We start from the raw sequence: 17,919 nt of genomic DNA, 5'->3' as shown, positions 1-17,919 counted from the left end.
CAATAAGTGCCACAATAGCACCCAAATTCAAATACTGCCCAGTTCCCTCAGTCGATGTAGGACGGTCCGTTTCTGCATATAAAAATGTTTTGAGTGATCGAAGACCTTATTAGCGAACATTTGGAGCAGTACTTGGTCGTTTATGTTTACGATAGTAGAAAAATATAAAATAAATTGTAAATGATGCTTTCGTTCAATAGTATTAGCCACGCGGGATACACTTGCGGTCCAGGGCGCCTTGCCACGGTTCGCGCGGCTGTCCGCGTTGTAGGTTCGAGGCCTCCCTCGGAGACGGGTGTGTGTGTGTGTGTGTGTGTGTGTGTGTGTGTGTTTTACTTCGCGTAAGTTAGTTTAAGTTAGATTTAAGTTGTGCGTAAGCCTTGGGACTATGACCGCAGCAGTTTGGTCGCATGCTAACCCCCAGAAATTTCCAAATTTTTCCAATACTATTAATTAAAAGTTAATGCTGTTAAAAAATTCATGATTCTATGTTGTTTTTTAAACAAAATATTACGGAGTTTTTGAGCGTGCCTCTCTGCGTACGATATATCTCGAAGTTGGTCCTTACATACCAACTGTTTCGCTGCGACTCACTCGCATCGCATCCGCTTAGGAACAATTCTTGAAACACGATATGCGTTCCCATCTGGCAAATTTTTAGAAAATAATCCCAGAGCGGCCCCCTTCCTAAACTCTACCGTAAAGTATTCATAAAGCGATATCAGCGTCCTAAATGTGTTCAAAATGGTTCAGATGGCTCTGAGCACTATGGAACTTAACATCTGAGGTCATCAGTCCCGTAGACTTAAAACTACTTAAACCTAACTAACCTGAGGACAGCACACACATCCATGCCCTAGGCAGGATTCGAGCCTGAGACCGTAGCAGCAGCGCGGTTCGGGACTGAAGCGCCTACAACCACTCGGCCACAACGGGCGGCCTAAATGTGTCTATTTTTCGTGTGGCCGGAGCTCCTCCTCGTAATTGATATGCACATCTTCGACTTTGAGATATAAAGCACACAGTAACTACCATGGTATTTTATTATTTGATCTCGCATATTTCGACGCTTCTTATGCATTTTTAAGCATTTTTCCCGCATATTTGTATGGATATTTTAAGGTTTTTATGATACATATTATCCGGTCTCTAATCATCTGTGTACGATTGTTGTATGCCGTCTTCGTGGCGTTGCAGTTCTGGATGACCGACGTGGGAGCCGGGGAGGGTGGGGTGGGGGGGGGGGGGAGGTGACGTGTGTGTGCTGTAAGCGCGGAAGCTGTCTCCGCCGTAATTGGAAAGGCTGTCGGCGGGAGCGCCGCCGGTGGCCGAGACAGCTGGAGTAAGAGCGGAGCGGCGCGTGGTGGTGGTGCGTGGCGGCGAGAGGCGTGCTGTGCTCGGACGCCGCCCCCCGCAGGGGCGACGCCGGGCCGGGTCGGCCCGTCAGACGGGTGTGGGTCGCCGCCGCCGCCGCCGCCGCCGCCACAGCCGGCTACTGCCGTCGCACCGGCACCGCTACCCGCTCTGCGCCCCGCCGCACCAACAGGTGGCTCTCCCAGCGGATCCGGCTGGCCCCCAAATCGGCGCCGGGCAAACACTAGTCAAGAAATATTACTGCGTCGGGGCGAAAACTTTTCTGCGAAAACGTCTCGGGTGATCTGCGACCTCACTGTCAGGGTCGCATTCCTAACGGGCATTGTGCGGACAGGTTTTGCGTGCCCGTTTTTCTTCTCCAAGTTTTCGGTCCGTCAGTGTTTTCGCTGCTCAGCTGCGGCACCACTGTGTTTCCTCTGTCCGAAAGCCGGCACGGTAGCTCAGCGGGTTCGGTCAGGGGGCTGCGTGCTCTCTGTAATAAAAAAAAACTTGTGACGTCCGCCCTGACCAAACGCAACGACTATATGGAACAAAATCAGTAAAAAAAAAAAAAAAGGGTTCTAGGCGCTTCAGTCTGGAACCGCGCGACCGCTACGGTCCAAGGTTCGAATCCTGCCTCGGGAATGGATGTGTGTGATGTCCTTAGTGTGGTGTGCGCACTGTAAGACCTTCGGTACACACACCATCAGATTATTTGACTCGTCGCTCTAACGAAGTAGGTGAGTGTCGGCAATATGTCTCGTGGTCTTATCGTGGCGTGTTTATCTTCTGCCGTTAGGTCAGACGATAGAAATGCCACTTGCACGCTTAGAGTAGCAGATTGACGGTGACCAACTTTAAACACACATTTATTAAAATAATAAAAAGGCATATTACGTAACTTGATTCTGGAGGCTGTTTACAGTTGACAATCTGAAGTTCCTTTGGTCTTGGTACGTTGATCTTATTCTCACATATCTCTGATACTTGACAAAGTGTCTATACATTTCTCTTCATGGCTATGTACAGGAATATGATAATCTTATTAGACGCCGACTGAAACTTGACTATAGACTAATGCAGACTGGTACAGACTGGTGCAGACAAATGCAGACTGACTAATTGGAGGTCTGTACACTCGTTATAATACCTCGCGCGTTCAAGTATCACTGCGCGAGTGTGGTCCGCGAGGAGAAAAGGTTCTACGTTAGCAGCAATCTCATAGGCTGCGTTACATATTAATACGCGGATCGGCGGAAGCAGAATTTGGTCCATCTCTAAGACAGCGCCATCTCGTAGTATGGAGATGGACGAGCGCTGCGCCTGCGCTGTTGTGCTTAGCGGGGCGCGCTCTATTGGGAAAGCTGTGTACGCGCTGACTACATGGAACTATGCACACAACACTTAGGTTAGTTAGGTATAAGTAGTTCTAAGTTCTAGGGGACAGATGACCTCAGATGTTATGTCCCATAGTGCTCGGAGCCATTTGAACCATTTTTTTGTTTTTGTTTTCCTCACCCGTGCCAGTTTCTTCGTGTACAAGGTGAAAAGTATTTAAACGGACAAACTCTGGGAGGTTGTAGGAGACATCAAAACAAATATTTTTTCCCTAATGTCATTTTTTTTCCTGTAAGGAGTATTTAAACCGGTAGAGGAAGATTTCTCTGGCTGCAAATTACTTAAACCGACAAACACTTTTCCATTTGTTTATGACCAAGAGACAACACATTAACACAACCCAATTTCTAATACAGTAGATCTTCAGAAATGCCTCCATTGACAGCCGGCCGGAGTGGCAGTGCAGTTCTAGGCGCTACAGTCTGGAGCTGAGCAACCGCTACGACGACAGGTTCGAATCCTGCCTCGGGCATGGATGTGTGTGATGCCCTTAGTTTAGTTAGGTTTAATTAGTTCAAAGTTCTAGGCGTCTGATGACCTCAGAAGTTAACTCGCATAGTGCTCAGAGCCATTTGAACCTCCATTGACATGTAAACAAAGGTTACACCATCGGATCATGTTCTGTCTGACACGGGCAAAAACCCCAGGAGTATCCCGCATTGTTCCTGCTGCTGCTACTATCCGGCCGCGCGGGATTAGCCGAGCGGTCTTGGGCGCTGCAGTCATGCTACTGTGCGGCTGGTCCCGACGGAGGTTCAAGTCCTCCCTCGGTCATGGGTGTGTGTGTGTTTGTCCTTAGGATACTTTAGGTTAAGTAATGTGTAAGCTTAGGGACTGATGACCTTAGCAGTTAAGTCCCATAAGATTTCACACACATTTGAACATTTTTTTTTTTTTTTTTTTTTTTTGCTACTATCCGGGCAACAAGATCTGATGCAACAGGAGTTGCGTAAACAAGGTTGCTCATCTCTCCCCACACAAAAAAGTCCAGAGGGGACATATCTGTGGATCGAGCAGACCATGGTACAGTACCATCTCTGCCAATCCACGTTTCTGGGAACCGTCGGTCCAGCAATCGACGCACACGACGACTGAAATGTGCCGGCGCCCCGTCATATTGGATCCACATGCGTTGTCTTGCAGGGAGCGGGACGTCTTCCAGCAATTCTGCGAATGCTCTGGCGAGAAAATTGTAGTAGTGCCTGACATTTAATGGCCTACGTAGCAGATACGGCCCAATTAAACAGTCCCCAACAACACCGACCCACACATTAACGAAGAACCGCACTTGATGAGCGCTAGTAACTGTGGCATGTGGGTTATCCTCACTCCAAACATGCGAATTGTGCATGTTGAAGACTCCATCACGCCCGAACGTTGCTTCTTCGGTAAACAACACAGAGGATGGAAATGTAGGATGCATTTCACACTGTTCCAGGTACCACTGCGAAAACTGTGCTCTGGGTGGATAATCAACTGGTTCCAGGTTGTGAACACGTTGTAAGTGAAAAGCACGTAACAATTGCTCTCGAAGGACTGTTCTTACATTCGTCTGATTCGTTCTCATGTTACGTGCAATTGCACGAGTGCTGATTTAAGTGCTGCAAGACAGCTTCCTCAAATTGCAGCGTTCTTACCGTACGACGGCATCCCTGTCCAGGTAATCTGCTAAATGACCCGGTCTCACGCAGTAGCAAAGGTCGTATGATGCGGGATACGGCGATTAGGATATTGTTGTTGATAAACCCGCTGTGCAGCTCGTCCGTTGTGGTGCGCTACGTAGTACGTAACACGGCCTCCACCGGTTTAAATAATTCTCATAGGAAAAAATGACATTAGGGAAAAAGATTTCTTTTGATGTGCTCTACAACCTCCCAGAGTTTGTCGGTGTAAATACTTTTCACCCTGTATTCGTAGGCTTTCCTCGACGGTATGTTTCCGTAACATACTTGTGCGCTGTCAATGACGTACCAGTGTTTCGGCCACTAGTGTAACTAAGCTTCTTTGTCGTATCTGTTAAACGTACGTATCTCGCGTCCATTAAAGCATCTACTCTAACGAAAGTCAATTTCCTCACAGCGGCACAGAGGTGTCCATGAAGATGTAGACACTTTTTTCTTCTCAACAAATCTTGCCAGATGACAGTGCAGCAATGACTGAATTGAGATCGTCGTTTGAGAAATCCGAGGCAGTATCGAAGTGGTAATGGAAATACGAAAACATGATTGAGATACAACGGCAATGGCATAATGTGTACGGAACTCAGTCACCAATACGTACAGCGATTTATCGTATTCGGGATAAATTTGAAGCCATGATATCTTCTCGGGTTCTTCGCCGGAAAATGATGGACCCGGAATTCATTGAAATGTTGCAACAAGACGACAATGCCACACGCCTGATAACCCGAGAAGATTTCATAGCTCAAACATGCCGAGAAAGCCCGAAGTCATATAAATTTGAAGCCCGCTTTACTACTCAGGACGTGCATTAGGAACGGTCTGGCCGACGAAAACAGCAACAAATCCAGCTTCCAGCGCTGCTGTGATGAAACATTTTACTATGTCACCTCCGAAACCTGTGAAGCAGGGTACACCTGAAAGCGGAGTAAGCCAATCAAGCGTACGACAAATTCTGAGGGCTGCAAATTGGAAAGTGTAAGTCCCAACATCGCTGCGTGGACAGCCCGGTCGAAGGATCGTGTACTGCAAGTAGTTTGAAGGTATGCTTCGCGAGGATGAACGGTTTGCAGGGTCTGGCGAGGCGCAATTCAAACTGAACGATACTGTAAACAGCCAGAAATGGCTCTACTGGGATCCTCAAAACCCAACTTTCACCTTGACATATATTTAATCTACCGCGTCTTAATGTGTAGTGTAGTCTGTCATCGCGAGGTTTGATTGACCTATTCTTTTTTGAACGTACCGTAACTGGTGAGACGTATCTTCATATGCTGCAAACATCGACTTTATCTGCCGTCCGAGAGATGTCTGGAAATGAAAGACTTTACCTACAACAAGATCGCGCGCCGGCTCACTTCCACAGAGAAGTCACAGCTTACGTGGATGGAAATCTATCTGGACGATGGATAGATCGAAAAAGAGCTGTTGAATACCCACCACGGTCTCCACCTTACACCTCTTGACTTGTGCCTATTGGTGATCTTGAAAACTGAAGTTTATCAACAGAAGCCAGCTACACTGAAAGAGCTACGAGAAACCACTAAGCCGTCCTGTGCGGCTATCACATCAGCAACACTGACAGCCGTAGTTCGGTCAGCAGTCCAGCAGCAGCAGTGTTTTTTCGCTGCTAATAGGGGTCAGTTGTTGATACTTTTTACGGGTTATATGGCCGTGGTCCATGGAATACTTCTATTCCTAACGTTTCGCCCAATACTACGTCGGACATTCTCAGAGGTATGGCTGGTCCTGTTGAGTCCTGCCGACCGACTGACTCAACAAGACCAGCCATACCTCTGAGGATGTCCGACGTAGTATTGGACGAAACGTTAGGAATGAAAGTATTCCATAGACCACGGCCATATAACCCGAAAGAATTAACAACAGTACCATCCGGTCGTGGAAGCCTTCATTGTATGATTAATAGGGGTCACTTTGAACACATAACTCCCCTCCCCCCCATGCAACAATTGCAACGATATGTCATTTTGTTTCATTAATATTCACTATCAAAGAGTGTCTACTTTTTCCTGCACCGCTCTATAATTTATTATTTTAATCCTATATTTATCTTATGTAATGATTTCAAGTCATTATTGTCTAATCTTCAGGTACCTGCAGGCGTGCTTCATGGATAGAACGGCATAAGTACTGTGGTGTCACCGCCAGACACCACACTTGCTAGGTGGTAGCCTTTAAATCGGCCGCGGTCCGTTAGTATACGTCGGACCCGCGTGTCGCCACTGTCAGTGATTGCAGACCGAGCGCCGCCACACGGCAGAATCACGTCAGCCTGCGTGAGCTAAAACGCGTGCATTTCGGCCTCCACTCGTAACACGGTGTTGGCTCTTCTGCTAACACAAAAGTACTGTACCTGTCGTCCCATCAAGCAAGGCGCATCTAAATGTCTGCCACACTGTTTGGTAATTCGTATGCTCGCTTTATGGAACGACAGCTACACTACTTACAGCATTCATGAAACGCAGCTAACAGATGATGAGACAGTATTGTCTTAATATCGATTGTACGTACACGAAATGACCATCAAAATAAAATAAGAAACTACAGTTGTAACTTTCATTGCAACACATAAATAACGACTCAAACTCCTATGAATATTAGGTATGTAGCCGATTCCACGAAAAAGAAAGCTATTGCATTTGACATTTGTCGCGATATGTTTCATATACCGTGACGAAGACCAGCTGCAGTAATGAACCAAACGTTGGTACATCATTTTACGCTGTGGTTCTACCTACAAACCTAAACATCACCACCTCTGGGAGGGAGGGGCATAGGGCAACCCGCCTAATTTCATGTCAAAAATGCTTCTGCACTTTTCTGCAGTTTTTTCTACTTTAGTCGATTAAGCAGTTGTACTAAAGTTTTTTCTGGCTGTTGCAGCATAGACGCGAAGAAGAGAGAAAATGCACCATTTTCGTACTTGAAATAATCATCTTCAAGATCTGAAACGTGCCTGATAAGAAGTCACTTCAAAGCACATTTGTGCAACTGACACAGCTGCTTTTATTCTCATATCATTTAATTATGCACAATATCAGACCGTTTTCAGCGAGCGCCTATTAGGATAACCTTTTAACATCTCACCTATAGTAAAATGACATTGAGGGGTTTTCCTATTGTCTTGGACTGATAGACGGTGGTGTTAAAATATTTCTTCGTCATAATAACATTTAAACAAAACGTTCCCGGCTATTTGTCGTACAGGCAAGAAACAAAGTAGGTGCTTGGGAAACATGATGTCACAAAAGAATGTCGTCTGGTAGACCAATAAATTGGATAACCGACGAGTAATCACTGAACCGAATCGGTGATAAAAGATGTTTATGGAGCGGCTAGTCTAAAAGAAGTAACAGATTGATTCTAGACATCCACAGGAGTCATGGAATAGTCATTTTGCTAATGGAGGCAAGTTTAGTGACGTAAAAATGGTACAGCGAGATCAAGGACTGACAACTGTAGACAAGTTGAGGCAGTTTGCGGTAGGCGTGAAGGCGGCTGCACAGAATACCCTACTGAAGCCGGCTGCGCCACATTCTTCTTCGGACTCAGGACTAAAAAAGTACATACACCCTAAGAAAAAATTGTCACATCACGAAGGAATTAACCGAACGGGACGGAAATCGGTAGATGTGATGGACATGTACAGACAAACATACGATTAGAGTTTCAGAAGAATTGGCTGATTTGCTCAAGGAAAATAACTCCACAACTTCAGCAAGACAATAAAGGGATGGTCTACCTCTGGGCCTCCTGTGAGCTGCCATTTGGTTTGGCATCGATCCATAGGGCTGTTGAGCTTCCTCCTGAGGGATATCGTGCCAAATTCTGTCCAAATGGCGCGTTACATCGCCAAAATCCCGTGGGCCCTGTCCATAATGCTCCAAACGTTCTCAACTGGGGACAGATCTATCTCGCTGGCCAAGGTAGGAACTGACAAGCACGGTAAGACAAGCAGTAGAAACTCTCGCCGTGTACGCTCGGGCATTGTCTTGCTGGCATGTAAGCCCAGAAGGCATCAATGAAAGGCAACAAAACGGGGCGTAGAATGTCGTCGACGTACCGCTGTTCCGTAAGGCTACCGTGGATGACAACCAAATGTGTCCTGTTATGAAAAGAAAAGGCACACCAGACCATTCATCACTCATAGTTGTCAGGGCGTAAGGAGGGCGGCGGTCAGCTTGATGGCCCACCCTGGGACGTCTCCTGACATATCTTCGGCCTGGAACCTGATTGGAATTGTCACTTCAAAGTGAGCCCCGATGACCCGCGAAGATGTGTCTGGAGGGAATCTGGACAGCGGGGGGATGACAAGCCGATTGTCGGCTATCATACAGTTCGACAACATGAATCACGTTCTAGGGTGCCACTTCATATCGTACCAGGACTCCTTTGACTGTCATCCGCTGCATCCTTACAGCACAGCGGTACGTCGCCGATATTCTACGCCCCGTTTTTTTGCCCCTTCATGCAAGCCATCAAAGCCTAACATTTCAGCGAGATAATGCCCGTCCTCACAAGGCGACAGTTTTTACTGCTCGTCTTGGTGCTTGTCAATTCCTACCTTGGCCAGCAAGGTCGCAGAACATCTCAATTGAGAACATTCGGAGCATCATTCGATCTCGGGATCTGGATGATCTAACTCGTCAGTCGGACAGAATTCGACACGATATCCCTCAGGAGGATTTCCAACAACTCAGTCCATCAACGACAAGTCGAATGATTGCTTGCATATAGGTTAGAGGTGTGTGGTGCCACCGACAGACACCACACATGCTAGGTGGTAGCCTCTAAATCGGCCGCGGTCCGTTAGTATACGCCGGACTCGCGTGTCGCCACTGTCAGTGGTCGCAGACCGAGCGCCGCCACACGGCAGGTCTAGAGAGACTTCCTAGCACTCGCCCCAGTTGTACAGCCGACTTTGCTAGCGATGGTTCACTGACAAATTACGCTCTCATTTGCCGAGACGATAGTTAGCATAGCCTTCAGCTACGTCATTTGCTACGACCTAGCAAGGTGCCATTACCAGTTACTATTGATGCTGTAAAACATATACTGTCAAGAGCGATATTCACCATTTACGGATTAAAGTTAAGTATTCCAACAGCTACGTCCTTTTTTGCTAAAGCCTAACTTCCTTGTCCTGTTCCAGACCTCACGCCAGCCTGCGTGAGCTAAAACGCGTGCCTTTCGGCTTCCTCTCATAGTGGGTTGGCTCTCTTCCCAATACACAACAAGGTGGACCAAAGCGTACTGGCTTGCTGAATTCGTGAAGATTTTCCGTCCATTTCCATTCGGATAATTCCTTCCTGGTGCTTGGTTATTTTATTTTATTAATTTTTTTAAGAATATATATTCGTAAACTCAGTCTTCCCCCATATTTTTCTGCCTCTATGGAGACTTGCAGAACAACAGACGATGTCTTGTAATGTTTATCACTTGTCCGACCACGCTTTCATTTCTTCTAGTTAGTGTTTGCCACACATTTCCCTCCTCACCGAACCTGTGGAGAGTCTCCGTATTTCTTTTAGTCCACGTACCAGGTTGCATCCCTCTATAACACCACACATCATACGTAATCTCTTTTACCGGTACTCAGTCTGTAAACCACTTCCATACAATACTGTGCTCGAGACGTGCATTCTCAGAAAGTTTCTCCTCAAATTTTATTTCATACTATTGAATTGACCTTTCTTCTGGAAGGAATTCCGTTCTTCATCAATTCCGTTTCTTATATCTGTTGTGTCTAGACAAGACAGGCTAGACACAATGAGAGGAAGCCGAAAGGCACGCGCTAAGCTAAAGCAGGAAGGCGTGAGGTCTGAAACAGGATACGTAATGAATGCTATAAAGAAAAGTACGTAGCTTCTGGAATACTTAACTTTAATCCATACTTGTGGTACATCGCTCTTGACGATACAAGTGAGACTCTGTAGATACATGCAATGTTACTAATGGCGCCTTGCTAGGTCGTAGCCATGGACTCAGCTGAAGGCTATTCTAACTATTTGCTCTGCAAATGAGCGAGGCTTCGACAGTGTGCATCGCTAGCTACGTCGTCCGTACAACTGGGGCGAGTGCTAGTCCGTATCTCGAGACCTGCCTTGTGGTGGCGCTCGGTCTGCGATCACACAGTGGCGACACGCGGGTCCGATATGTACTAATGGACCGCGGCCGATTTAAAACTACCACCTAGCAAGTGTCGTGTCTGGCGGTGACACCACAATATCCTCCTTGGTTTGCCGTCATGCATGATCTTATGTCCAAGGTAGAAGAACTCCTTCACATTACCTACTACCTTTTCCTGAACTTTGATCTTAAATTATCGGTACTCACTACTCTAAATTGTTTCCGACTTCTATAAAATACACGTCCTGCTCTCAGTATACCGTTCTTTACATTTACTACATCACGTAACGTTTCTAAACTTTGAAAGAAAACAGCATTGTAATTAGCTACTCTTAACGTTGTCGTTCTTTAACACTGGTCTCTATTTCAACGCTTGAACCTTTCAGTTATTTCCGTCATTGCATCTTCGATGTTCAGGTTGAACAATAAGGGAGAAAAATCTTAAACCTTTCTTAAGCTGAGCATTTCGTTCTTGGTCTTCCATTCTTATTTTTTCCTCCAGGTTCTCTTACACAATTTCCACCATTCAGTTTTCCCTGTAGTATATTTTTATTTTCCTAAGGATTACATATATCATCCACCCCTTTACATGCTGAGGAGTACTCTGAAACGGTTCAACGTTGGAACAGCCTCTCTGGTGCCTTTACCTTTTCAAAACTCGGGCTGATCGTTATCTAACAGACTGATATTTTTATTTTCCATTCTTCTCTACCCTCTTCTCGCCAACAACTTCAGTTATGAGTTTCCAAGCGAACTGTGCGATAATTCTCGCAATTACCTGCACTTTCTGCCTTCAAGATTGTGTGGATGATATTCTCCCAAAACTGTGACATATCTCCAGTGCCACAGATGCTACACATTTACTTAATTGTTCTATTGTGCTATCAGACATTCTGTCATTCTACTCGTTACATCTCCTCTGCGTTTGACGGTGTCTTTTCTGCTACTCCGGTTTTAAATGCTTCAAAAAGTGTTTTCACTTTTATATATGCTATATAAGCTGAATCTATCATTCCAACCACCATTTCCTTTCCGTTCTTTTTTTATTTTTTTATGAAACAATTTCACTCTGGCTTCCTCGCATTTGCTTATGATTTCATTAATAAGTTACTTATTTTGACTGATATTTCGTGCTTCTTTCTTATGGCAATTAGTTATATTTCTTCTGTTCCCACAACTTCATCACAGCTACCTTCCGTATATGTATGTTTTGCCCAACTACTGTGATTACGTTTTAGAGACATCTATTTCGTCTCAACTGATCTATTCAAGCATTCACCATCGCAGTATTCACAGCACTGTAAAACTCCAATACTCATCCCATTCCTGGATAATTCAATGTTCCACATACATTTTCGTTGATCTTTCCAGACGATTCTTTTACCTACTGTTACACGGCAGTGTGCATTGCTATCTGGCTCATGGAGAGAGGGAAGATGGAGGAGGGAAAAAGAACAACTGGGATTAGAAAATGTGTTATAGAGTACGACAAATACCTTGTTACGTCCTCTACCTTCGTAGTGACAAATCTGAACAGCTTGTACAGATCCAGTATATTGTTCTTTGATAATCCAACAGCAGATAACAAGCAATACTTCAATGACAGCGTAGTTCACAATGACAGTTTATATCGAAAGCCTCTAAGAACATAAATGCAGATGTGAAATATAAAGAACCAGTGTCAAACCGAGTGAGGTGGCGCAGTGGACTCGCATACGGGAGGACGACGGTTCAATCCCGTGTGCGGCCATCCTGGTTTAGGTTTCCCGTGATTTCCCTAAAATCGCTCCAGGCAAATGCCGGGGTGGTTCCTTTGAAAGGGCACGGCCGACTTCCTTCCCTGTCCTTCCCTAATCCGATGAGACCGATGACCTCGCTTTCTGGTCTCCTCCCCGAAACAACCCAACCAGAACCAGTGTCAAGTTATACATCAGCATTGCCGCTGTTGTCTTCTGAACGAAGACTGGTTTGCTGCAGCAGTTCGCGCTAATCTGACCAGTAAAAGACTTTCTATGTCTGCAAAATTGCTGCAAGAAACGCACCTTTGAATCTCCTGGTCTACGTCTATAAATTTTACTCCTTCGCTCCCCTGACATGAGAGAACCAAGTGCGCTATTCCGTAATGTCTTAGGATGTGTGTTATAAAGCTGCACCTTCTATTTAAGTTGTGCTGTAACGATCCTCTCTCTCCGATTCGATTCGATACCTCTTCACTAATTCTCTTATCCGCCCAGCTTACTTCCGTAACTCACTGTTAGAGAAGTTCTTACTCTCTGCTTTTCTGTACTGTCTACATCTCACGATTCACTTCCGTATATGCGATGTTAACACATTTCTCTTTTCTAGATGAGGTTTTCTTGCTGTTGGTAGTTTTCACTTTATATCCTCTATACTTCTTCCGCCGTCAATCATTTTGTTGGCTAAGTAACAAAACTCGACTACTACACTTTTCATTTCTTAATCTGATTTTCCTGTCAAAACCTGAATTAATTCTGCTGCACTCCATTACCCTTTTTTTTTACTCTTATTTATATTCACATGCTCCCATAATATAAATAATCACTCAGAGTACTTGAATTCCACCTCAAAAACTCTGTGTACTTCTAATTTCAATCGGAAGAATTTTGCAAGGACAATGAAAATTAGGAATTCGAAGGCTAAATACGGCGAAGTTGTGTTCTGTTGGAAATCTTACGCTTGTACGTGAAATTTTAGTACATAACGGTAACAGTAGTAATTGTGCCCCTGGGGCAGAGTAACTGTGCAACGAAGATAACGGCTTACAATGGACTGGCATTCCTTATTTGTTTACATTAGTTACAATTAATGCTCATTCAATGCATATTGCATTTACTCGTTTACTGTAGTGTCTGCGACTTGCGAATTTTCTGTCCCAACATCTTTGAACATATTGTAACTTCTCTGACACAAAAGTCTTTGGCACAGTTTTGTCTTTGTAAATCGCCATCTTGCTTTATAAACATCCATGTGGCTGAAATACTGTGTGTGTGGTCTACACTGCCTGTTTTTTGAAAGTTCATAAATATGGTTAAATCTTGCCTGCCTTTCGGCAAAATATGCACTTGTTCAAAAGCGGTCAACAAAGAAATAAAATAAAGTGCCCGACTTTCGATGTAAGTAACAAAAAACTAATTCAGGTCTGATCTTTGGAAGTTGTTTACGTTATTATAATTCAGTGTTACGCCCATTTACAGTGAAACAATTCTCTTTTTCTTGCGTGGTTTTTCGCTCTATGGAAACACCGCCCCAAAGAAACTTTCACCACAGTGTCCATCGTAATGTATTTCCAAATGTGAACCACCGTCTGAAGATGAACCTATCGTTGGACACAGCTAATGGTGCTATTTACCCGTAATAAACAGGGTCTTTAATACCAGCTAAGTGCTTTTCTGACTGTTTGTAAGAATTATCCTGTATTTTCGCACCGCTAAGGTCTTCCTACATCAATGTTCGGCAAAGTAGTGGTTGCACACCTGTGATGCACTAAATTTATGAATTATACTTCACTTATTATTATTTGACATACTAGTCTGAAACAAAACACTCACCCTTCTACTCATGAAAACTGTGCAGTAACTCAAACTTATGCCTCAAACAGGCGCTTTAAGACAGAGGTATAAGATACTCACCTATCAGATGCAGTACGAGATACGAGATGAAAGTGGATTCGGTATTGCTTCAACGTCCTGCTTTCATTTCCATTAAGTCTTTATTTAACGCTTCATTTAAACATTACACCATTTCAATCTTAACATTATGTTTAAAACACTAACGGCAAGGAACAATAAACGATGTGACATAATTTTAGTGCAGTTGCTTCAAAGCATGCCATATAATTGTCTTGTATGTCTGGACAATACTGACGATGAAGCGACAAAAAGTCTGTCTTCCTTCAGCGTGGAGAATCAGAACAGCAGATTGACACACACTATATATTTGCAGCAGTCAAACTGTCTTCTTTCTTCGCGGAGATATACTGTGCTGACTACCCTGCACGATAAACCTTGTCCGTGGTTGGTCACCGAAAACCTGGGAAGAGAAATGATGCGCCTACCAATTTTTTCCTTCTTTCTTGAAAGAAATAGAAAATCCTACCCACGAACTGTGCGTACGCTCCAGCAAAAACGGAAAGGTCAAGACCGAGGAAATAAAATGACTCGACATTACCTGCTTCGGCTTAATCTCGGTAGAGATCGGTAAGCTCGTGCGAAAATACGGGTCGTCTATACATCGCATCCACCGGCTGAAATAAAACGTCTGCTGCAGAGCTAACGACGATACCATCTTTCCAAAACCGGTTATGATTCGCATTCCGTGCAAGTGTAGTCTGCTGGGAACGGCATCGGCTAAAGGACAGTCGGAAAGGCATGACAGAGGTACTAGTGTAAGCCAAGAACAGCAGTTCCCACTTCTCACCTCTCGCCGTGCACTGCCAGGTGTACAGACATGGCATTAACTACAGTACGACGTTCAGGGCGGTGCAGGCTCGGAACTTACGAGGAATCCATCGAGATGAGGATGTCGGAGAAGCTAGCGGAGACGGCGGCGACAGTTCCGTAGTCGCTCTTTGGTGACTGGCAATCCTCGTTACAAGGGCTGCCCGCCGCGGATCGGATTGGACGTGCGCAGCGTCCACCGTGGCGGCAGAAATCGTTGCTTGAATGAAGAGTGAAAGTGCTGCATTAATTACGAGACCTCATTTCCCGAATAACGTGGAAATTGTGAAACAATTTCGTGGCCCACTCGAGTGACTGAACAGTTATGTAAGCTATCCACAACCCAACGACAGAACTTGCAGTCACGTGTGAGGGAAAGTGGGGTACTAAGGAAAAGTGATTATTTTTACAAACTCATTACAAGTTACCCAAAACCATCTGTGTATAACAGTGCCATAGTTTCCCTAGTTTCTCTATATGGCTGAGTGTTGTAGCTTGGAACACTTCTGACAGTTTCACCTCTAGCCAGTTCTGTATGTGAAGTAAAGTAATAGTACAGTTTCTTTGTCTACTTTGAAATAAAGCCGTTCACTTTATGTGCGATCCAGTCCTTTCCTGATATTACAAAAATTACTCCAGAAATGCAGAGTTCTTCCAAATGTGAAGAACTGTGGAGAGGTACGATTTGGTCATAAATCTAGGATCAAATATCCCATTGAAATTTATAAATGTTGCAGCTGAAAAAATCTCAGTGTTTTATTTAATACTCTCTGTGTTACATTACTATTGTACTACGTACCAATATCAGGTAGTGAAATCAAATTAAGAAGTAGTATAACCAAAAATCAGTTACAAGCTAAAAAATTTTGAAATAGCTGTTGCCAACTAACACAAATTTTCGTTTTCAAGATTATTAAGAGACTAAAGGAGCTCAATTCATTTGCAAATATCATGTGTTCTGTGTTAAAGAGACCTTCCTTTTCAAGGTACAAGTCTGCACACAACTGACGAATTATGACTCAACCGTCCATGTGTTATGTTACTAGTTTTAAAATTATACACGTGTCTGAACAACTGTACTCCTTCAAGGCACCATTACCCCAATTTGCCATAATATGCTAACGCGATGAGGTTCCGCGTGGCCAACTATTATATTTACAAATCAAAATCATCCAGTGATGCAACGAATTACAGGTTTTAGTAACATATGTAAATAAATCAGTAATAAGTGGCAATTCAGCGTCTGATTTTCTGCCAAAAATAACAAGAGACTCGCATGTTTTATTTGGATCACACGCAGTCTATAGCTCAAATGGCGGCTGTACTCTTTTCTGTCTGTTACTAACAACAATCAGAAAAGGGCAGCAGTAGTCAAAAGCCGTCATGTTTACTGTGACCTTCAAATGTTGAACGCTTGAAATTACCTACTGCGCGCAGTTACCCAACTCTCTGGTATGTCTTTTACTGTGTCTAGCGTGAGCAGAAACGTGAATTTCATCTCCGTATAGTAAAAAGCTGCAGCTCTCAGTCTTAGCTAATGATGGGCCAAAAGACACGAAGGGCATATTGGAGTGAATATTTTTCTTTCTATTTTTCGTTAGTTTCCATTGATATTTCACAGACTTAACGACAAAGACAGGTAAATTCTTCCTTCAAGATCCGAAACAAAATAAAGCAGAAAAGAATAAATAAAATAGTTAATCACAGTTACAACCACTTTATGACTTTTAGTCCACCATGTAGAAAGAAGTGTACATTTCAGGCAGAAATTGTGAATGTTTTACAATATTAGTTTATTTCGTTAACTGGTTTTTCTGCTTACAAGGCCTTCTTCAGACTTCTGATCAGAAAGATGCAAAACAAATCAATGTACACACGACTTGATATAGAGAAAACTAAAACTATAAAAGTATGAACGAAAACATAATCTAATCGTTGATGTGGGACAAGTTGCATCATCGTCAAAAAATGAATAAAAAATTACCTTTTACTATTCTTCTGACAAAACTGTTTCCAACATTCTATAGGTTTGAATGAATATTCTACGTACTTGTGTACCACAAATACATCTAAGTCAGTGTATAGTTTCCATAATGTCATAATTCTGATACACAGGTCTATTTAGTGATGTAAATTGAATATCCAGTTGTCGTTGCTATTCCTGATGTTCAGTGTGAAGAGTATCTCCATTCTGCTCTATCGTTTCCAAGCCTCATCATCTCAACATAACTTTTGCCACCTACGTCCATTTGAAACTGCTTGCGGTATTCAACAACTGATCCACATCTAGAGTATTTACTCTCTCTCTCACACACACACACACACACACACACACACACACACACACACACACACACACACACACACACACACACACACACCTCCTCCTATTACCAAAGTGACGTCCTTAATACCTCAGCAGGCCAGCCGGTGTGGTCGAGCGGTTCTAGGCGCTTCAGCCAGGAACCACGCGACCGCTACAGTCGCAGGTTCGAATCCTGCCTCGGGCATCGATGTGTGTGATGTCTTTAGGTTAGTTATGTTTGAGTAGTTCTAACTTCTAGGGGACTGATGACCTCAGATGTTAAGTCCCATAGTGCTCAGAGCCAATATCTCAGCACGAGTCCTATAGACTGGTATCATCTTTTAGTCAAGACGTGTTATTTTTTTTTTCTCTCCCCAGTTCTATGCAGTACCTCCGCATTAGTCACCTGGGCTACCCATCTAATCCTCGGCATTGTTCTGTAGAGCTTCTTCTCTGAACTGTTTGTAGCCCACATTTCACTTCCGTACAGGGATACGCTTCATACAAATACCTCCAGTAATGAGTTCTAAACACTTAAATTTGTATTCAACGATGATAAATTTACCTTTTTCACAAA

The sequence above is a fragment of the Schistocerca americana genome, chromosome 7 (genome assembly GCF_021461395.2).
Source record: "Schistocerca americana isolate TAMUIC-IGC-003095 chromosome 7, iqSchAmer2.1, whole genome shotgun sequence".
Taxonomy (NCBI): domain Eukaryota; kingdom Metazoa; phylum Arthropoda; class Insecta; order Orthoptera; family Acrididae; genus Schistocerca; species Schistocerca americana.
This window is presented reverse-complemented; position numbering follows the sequence as displayed.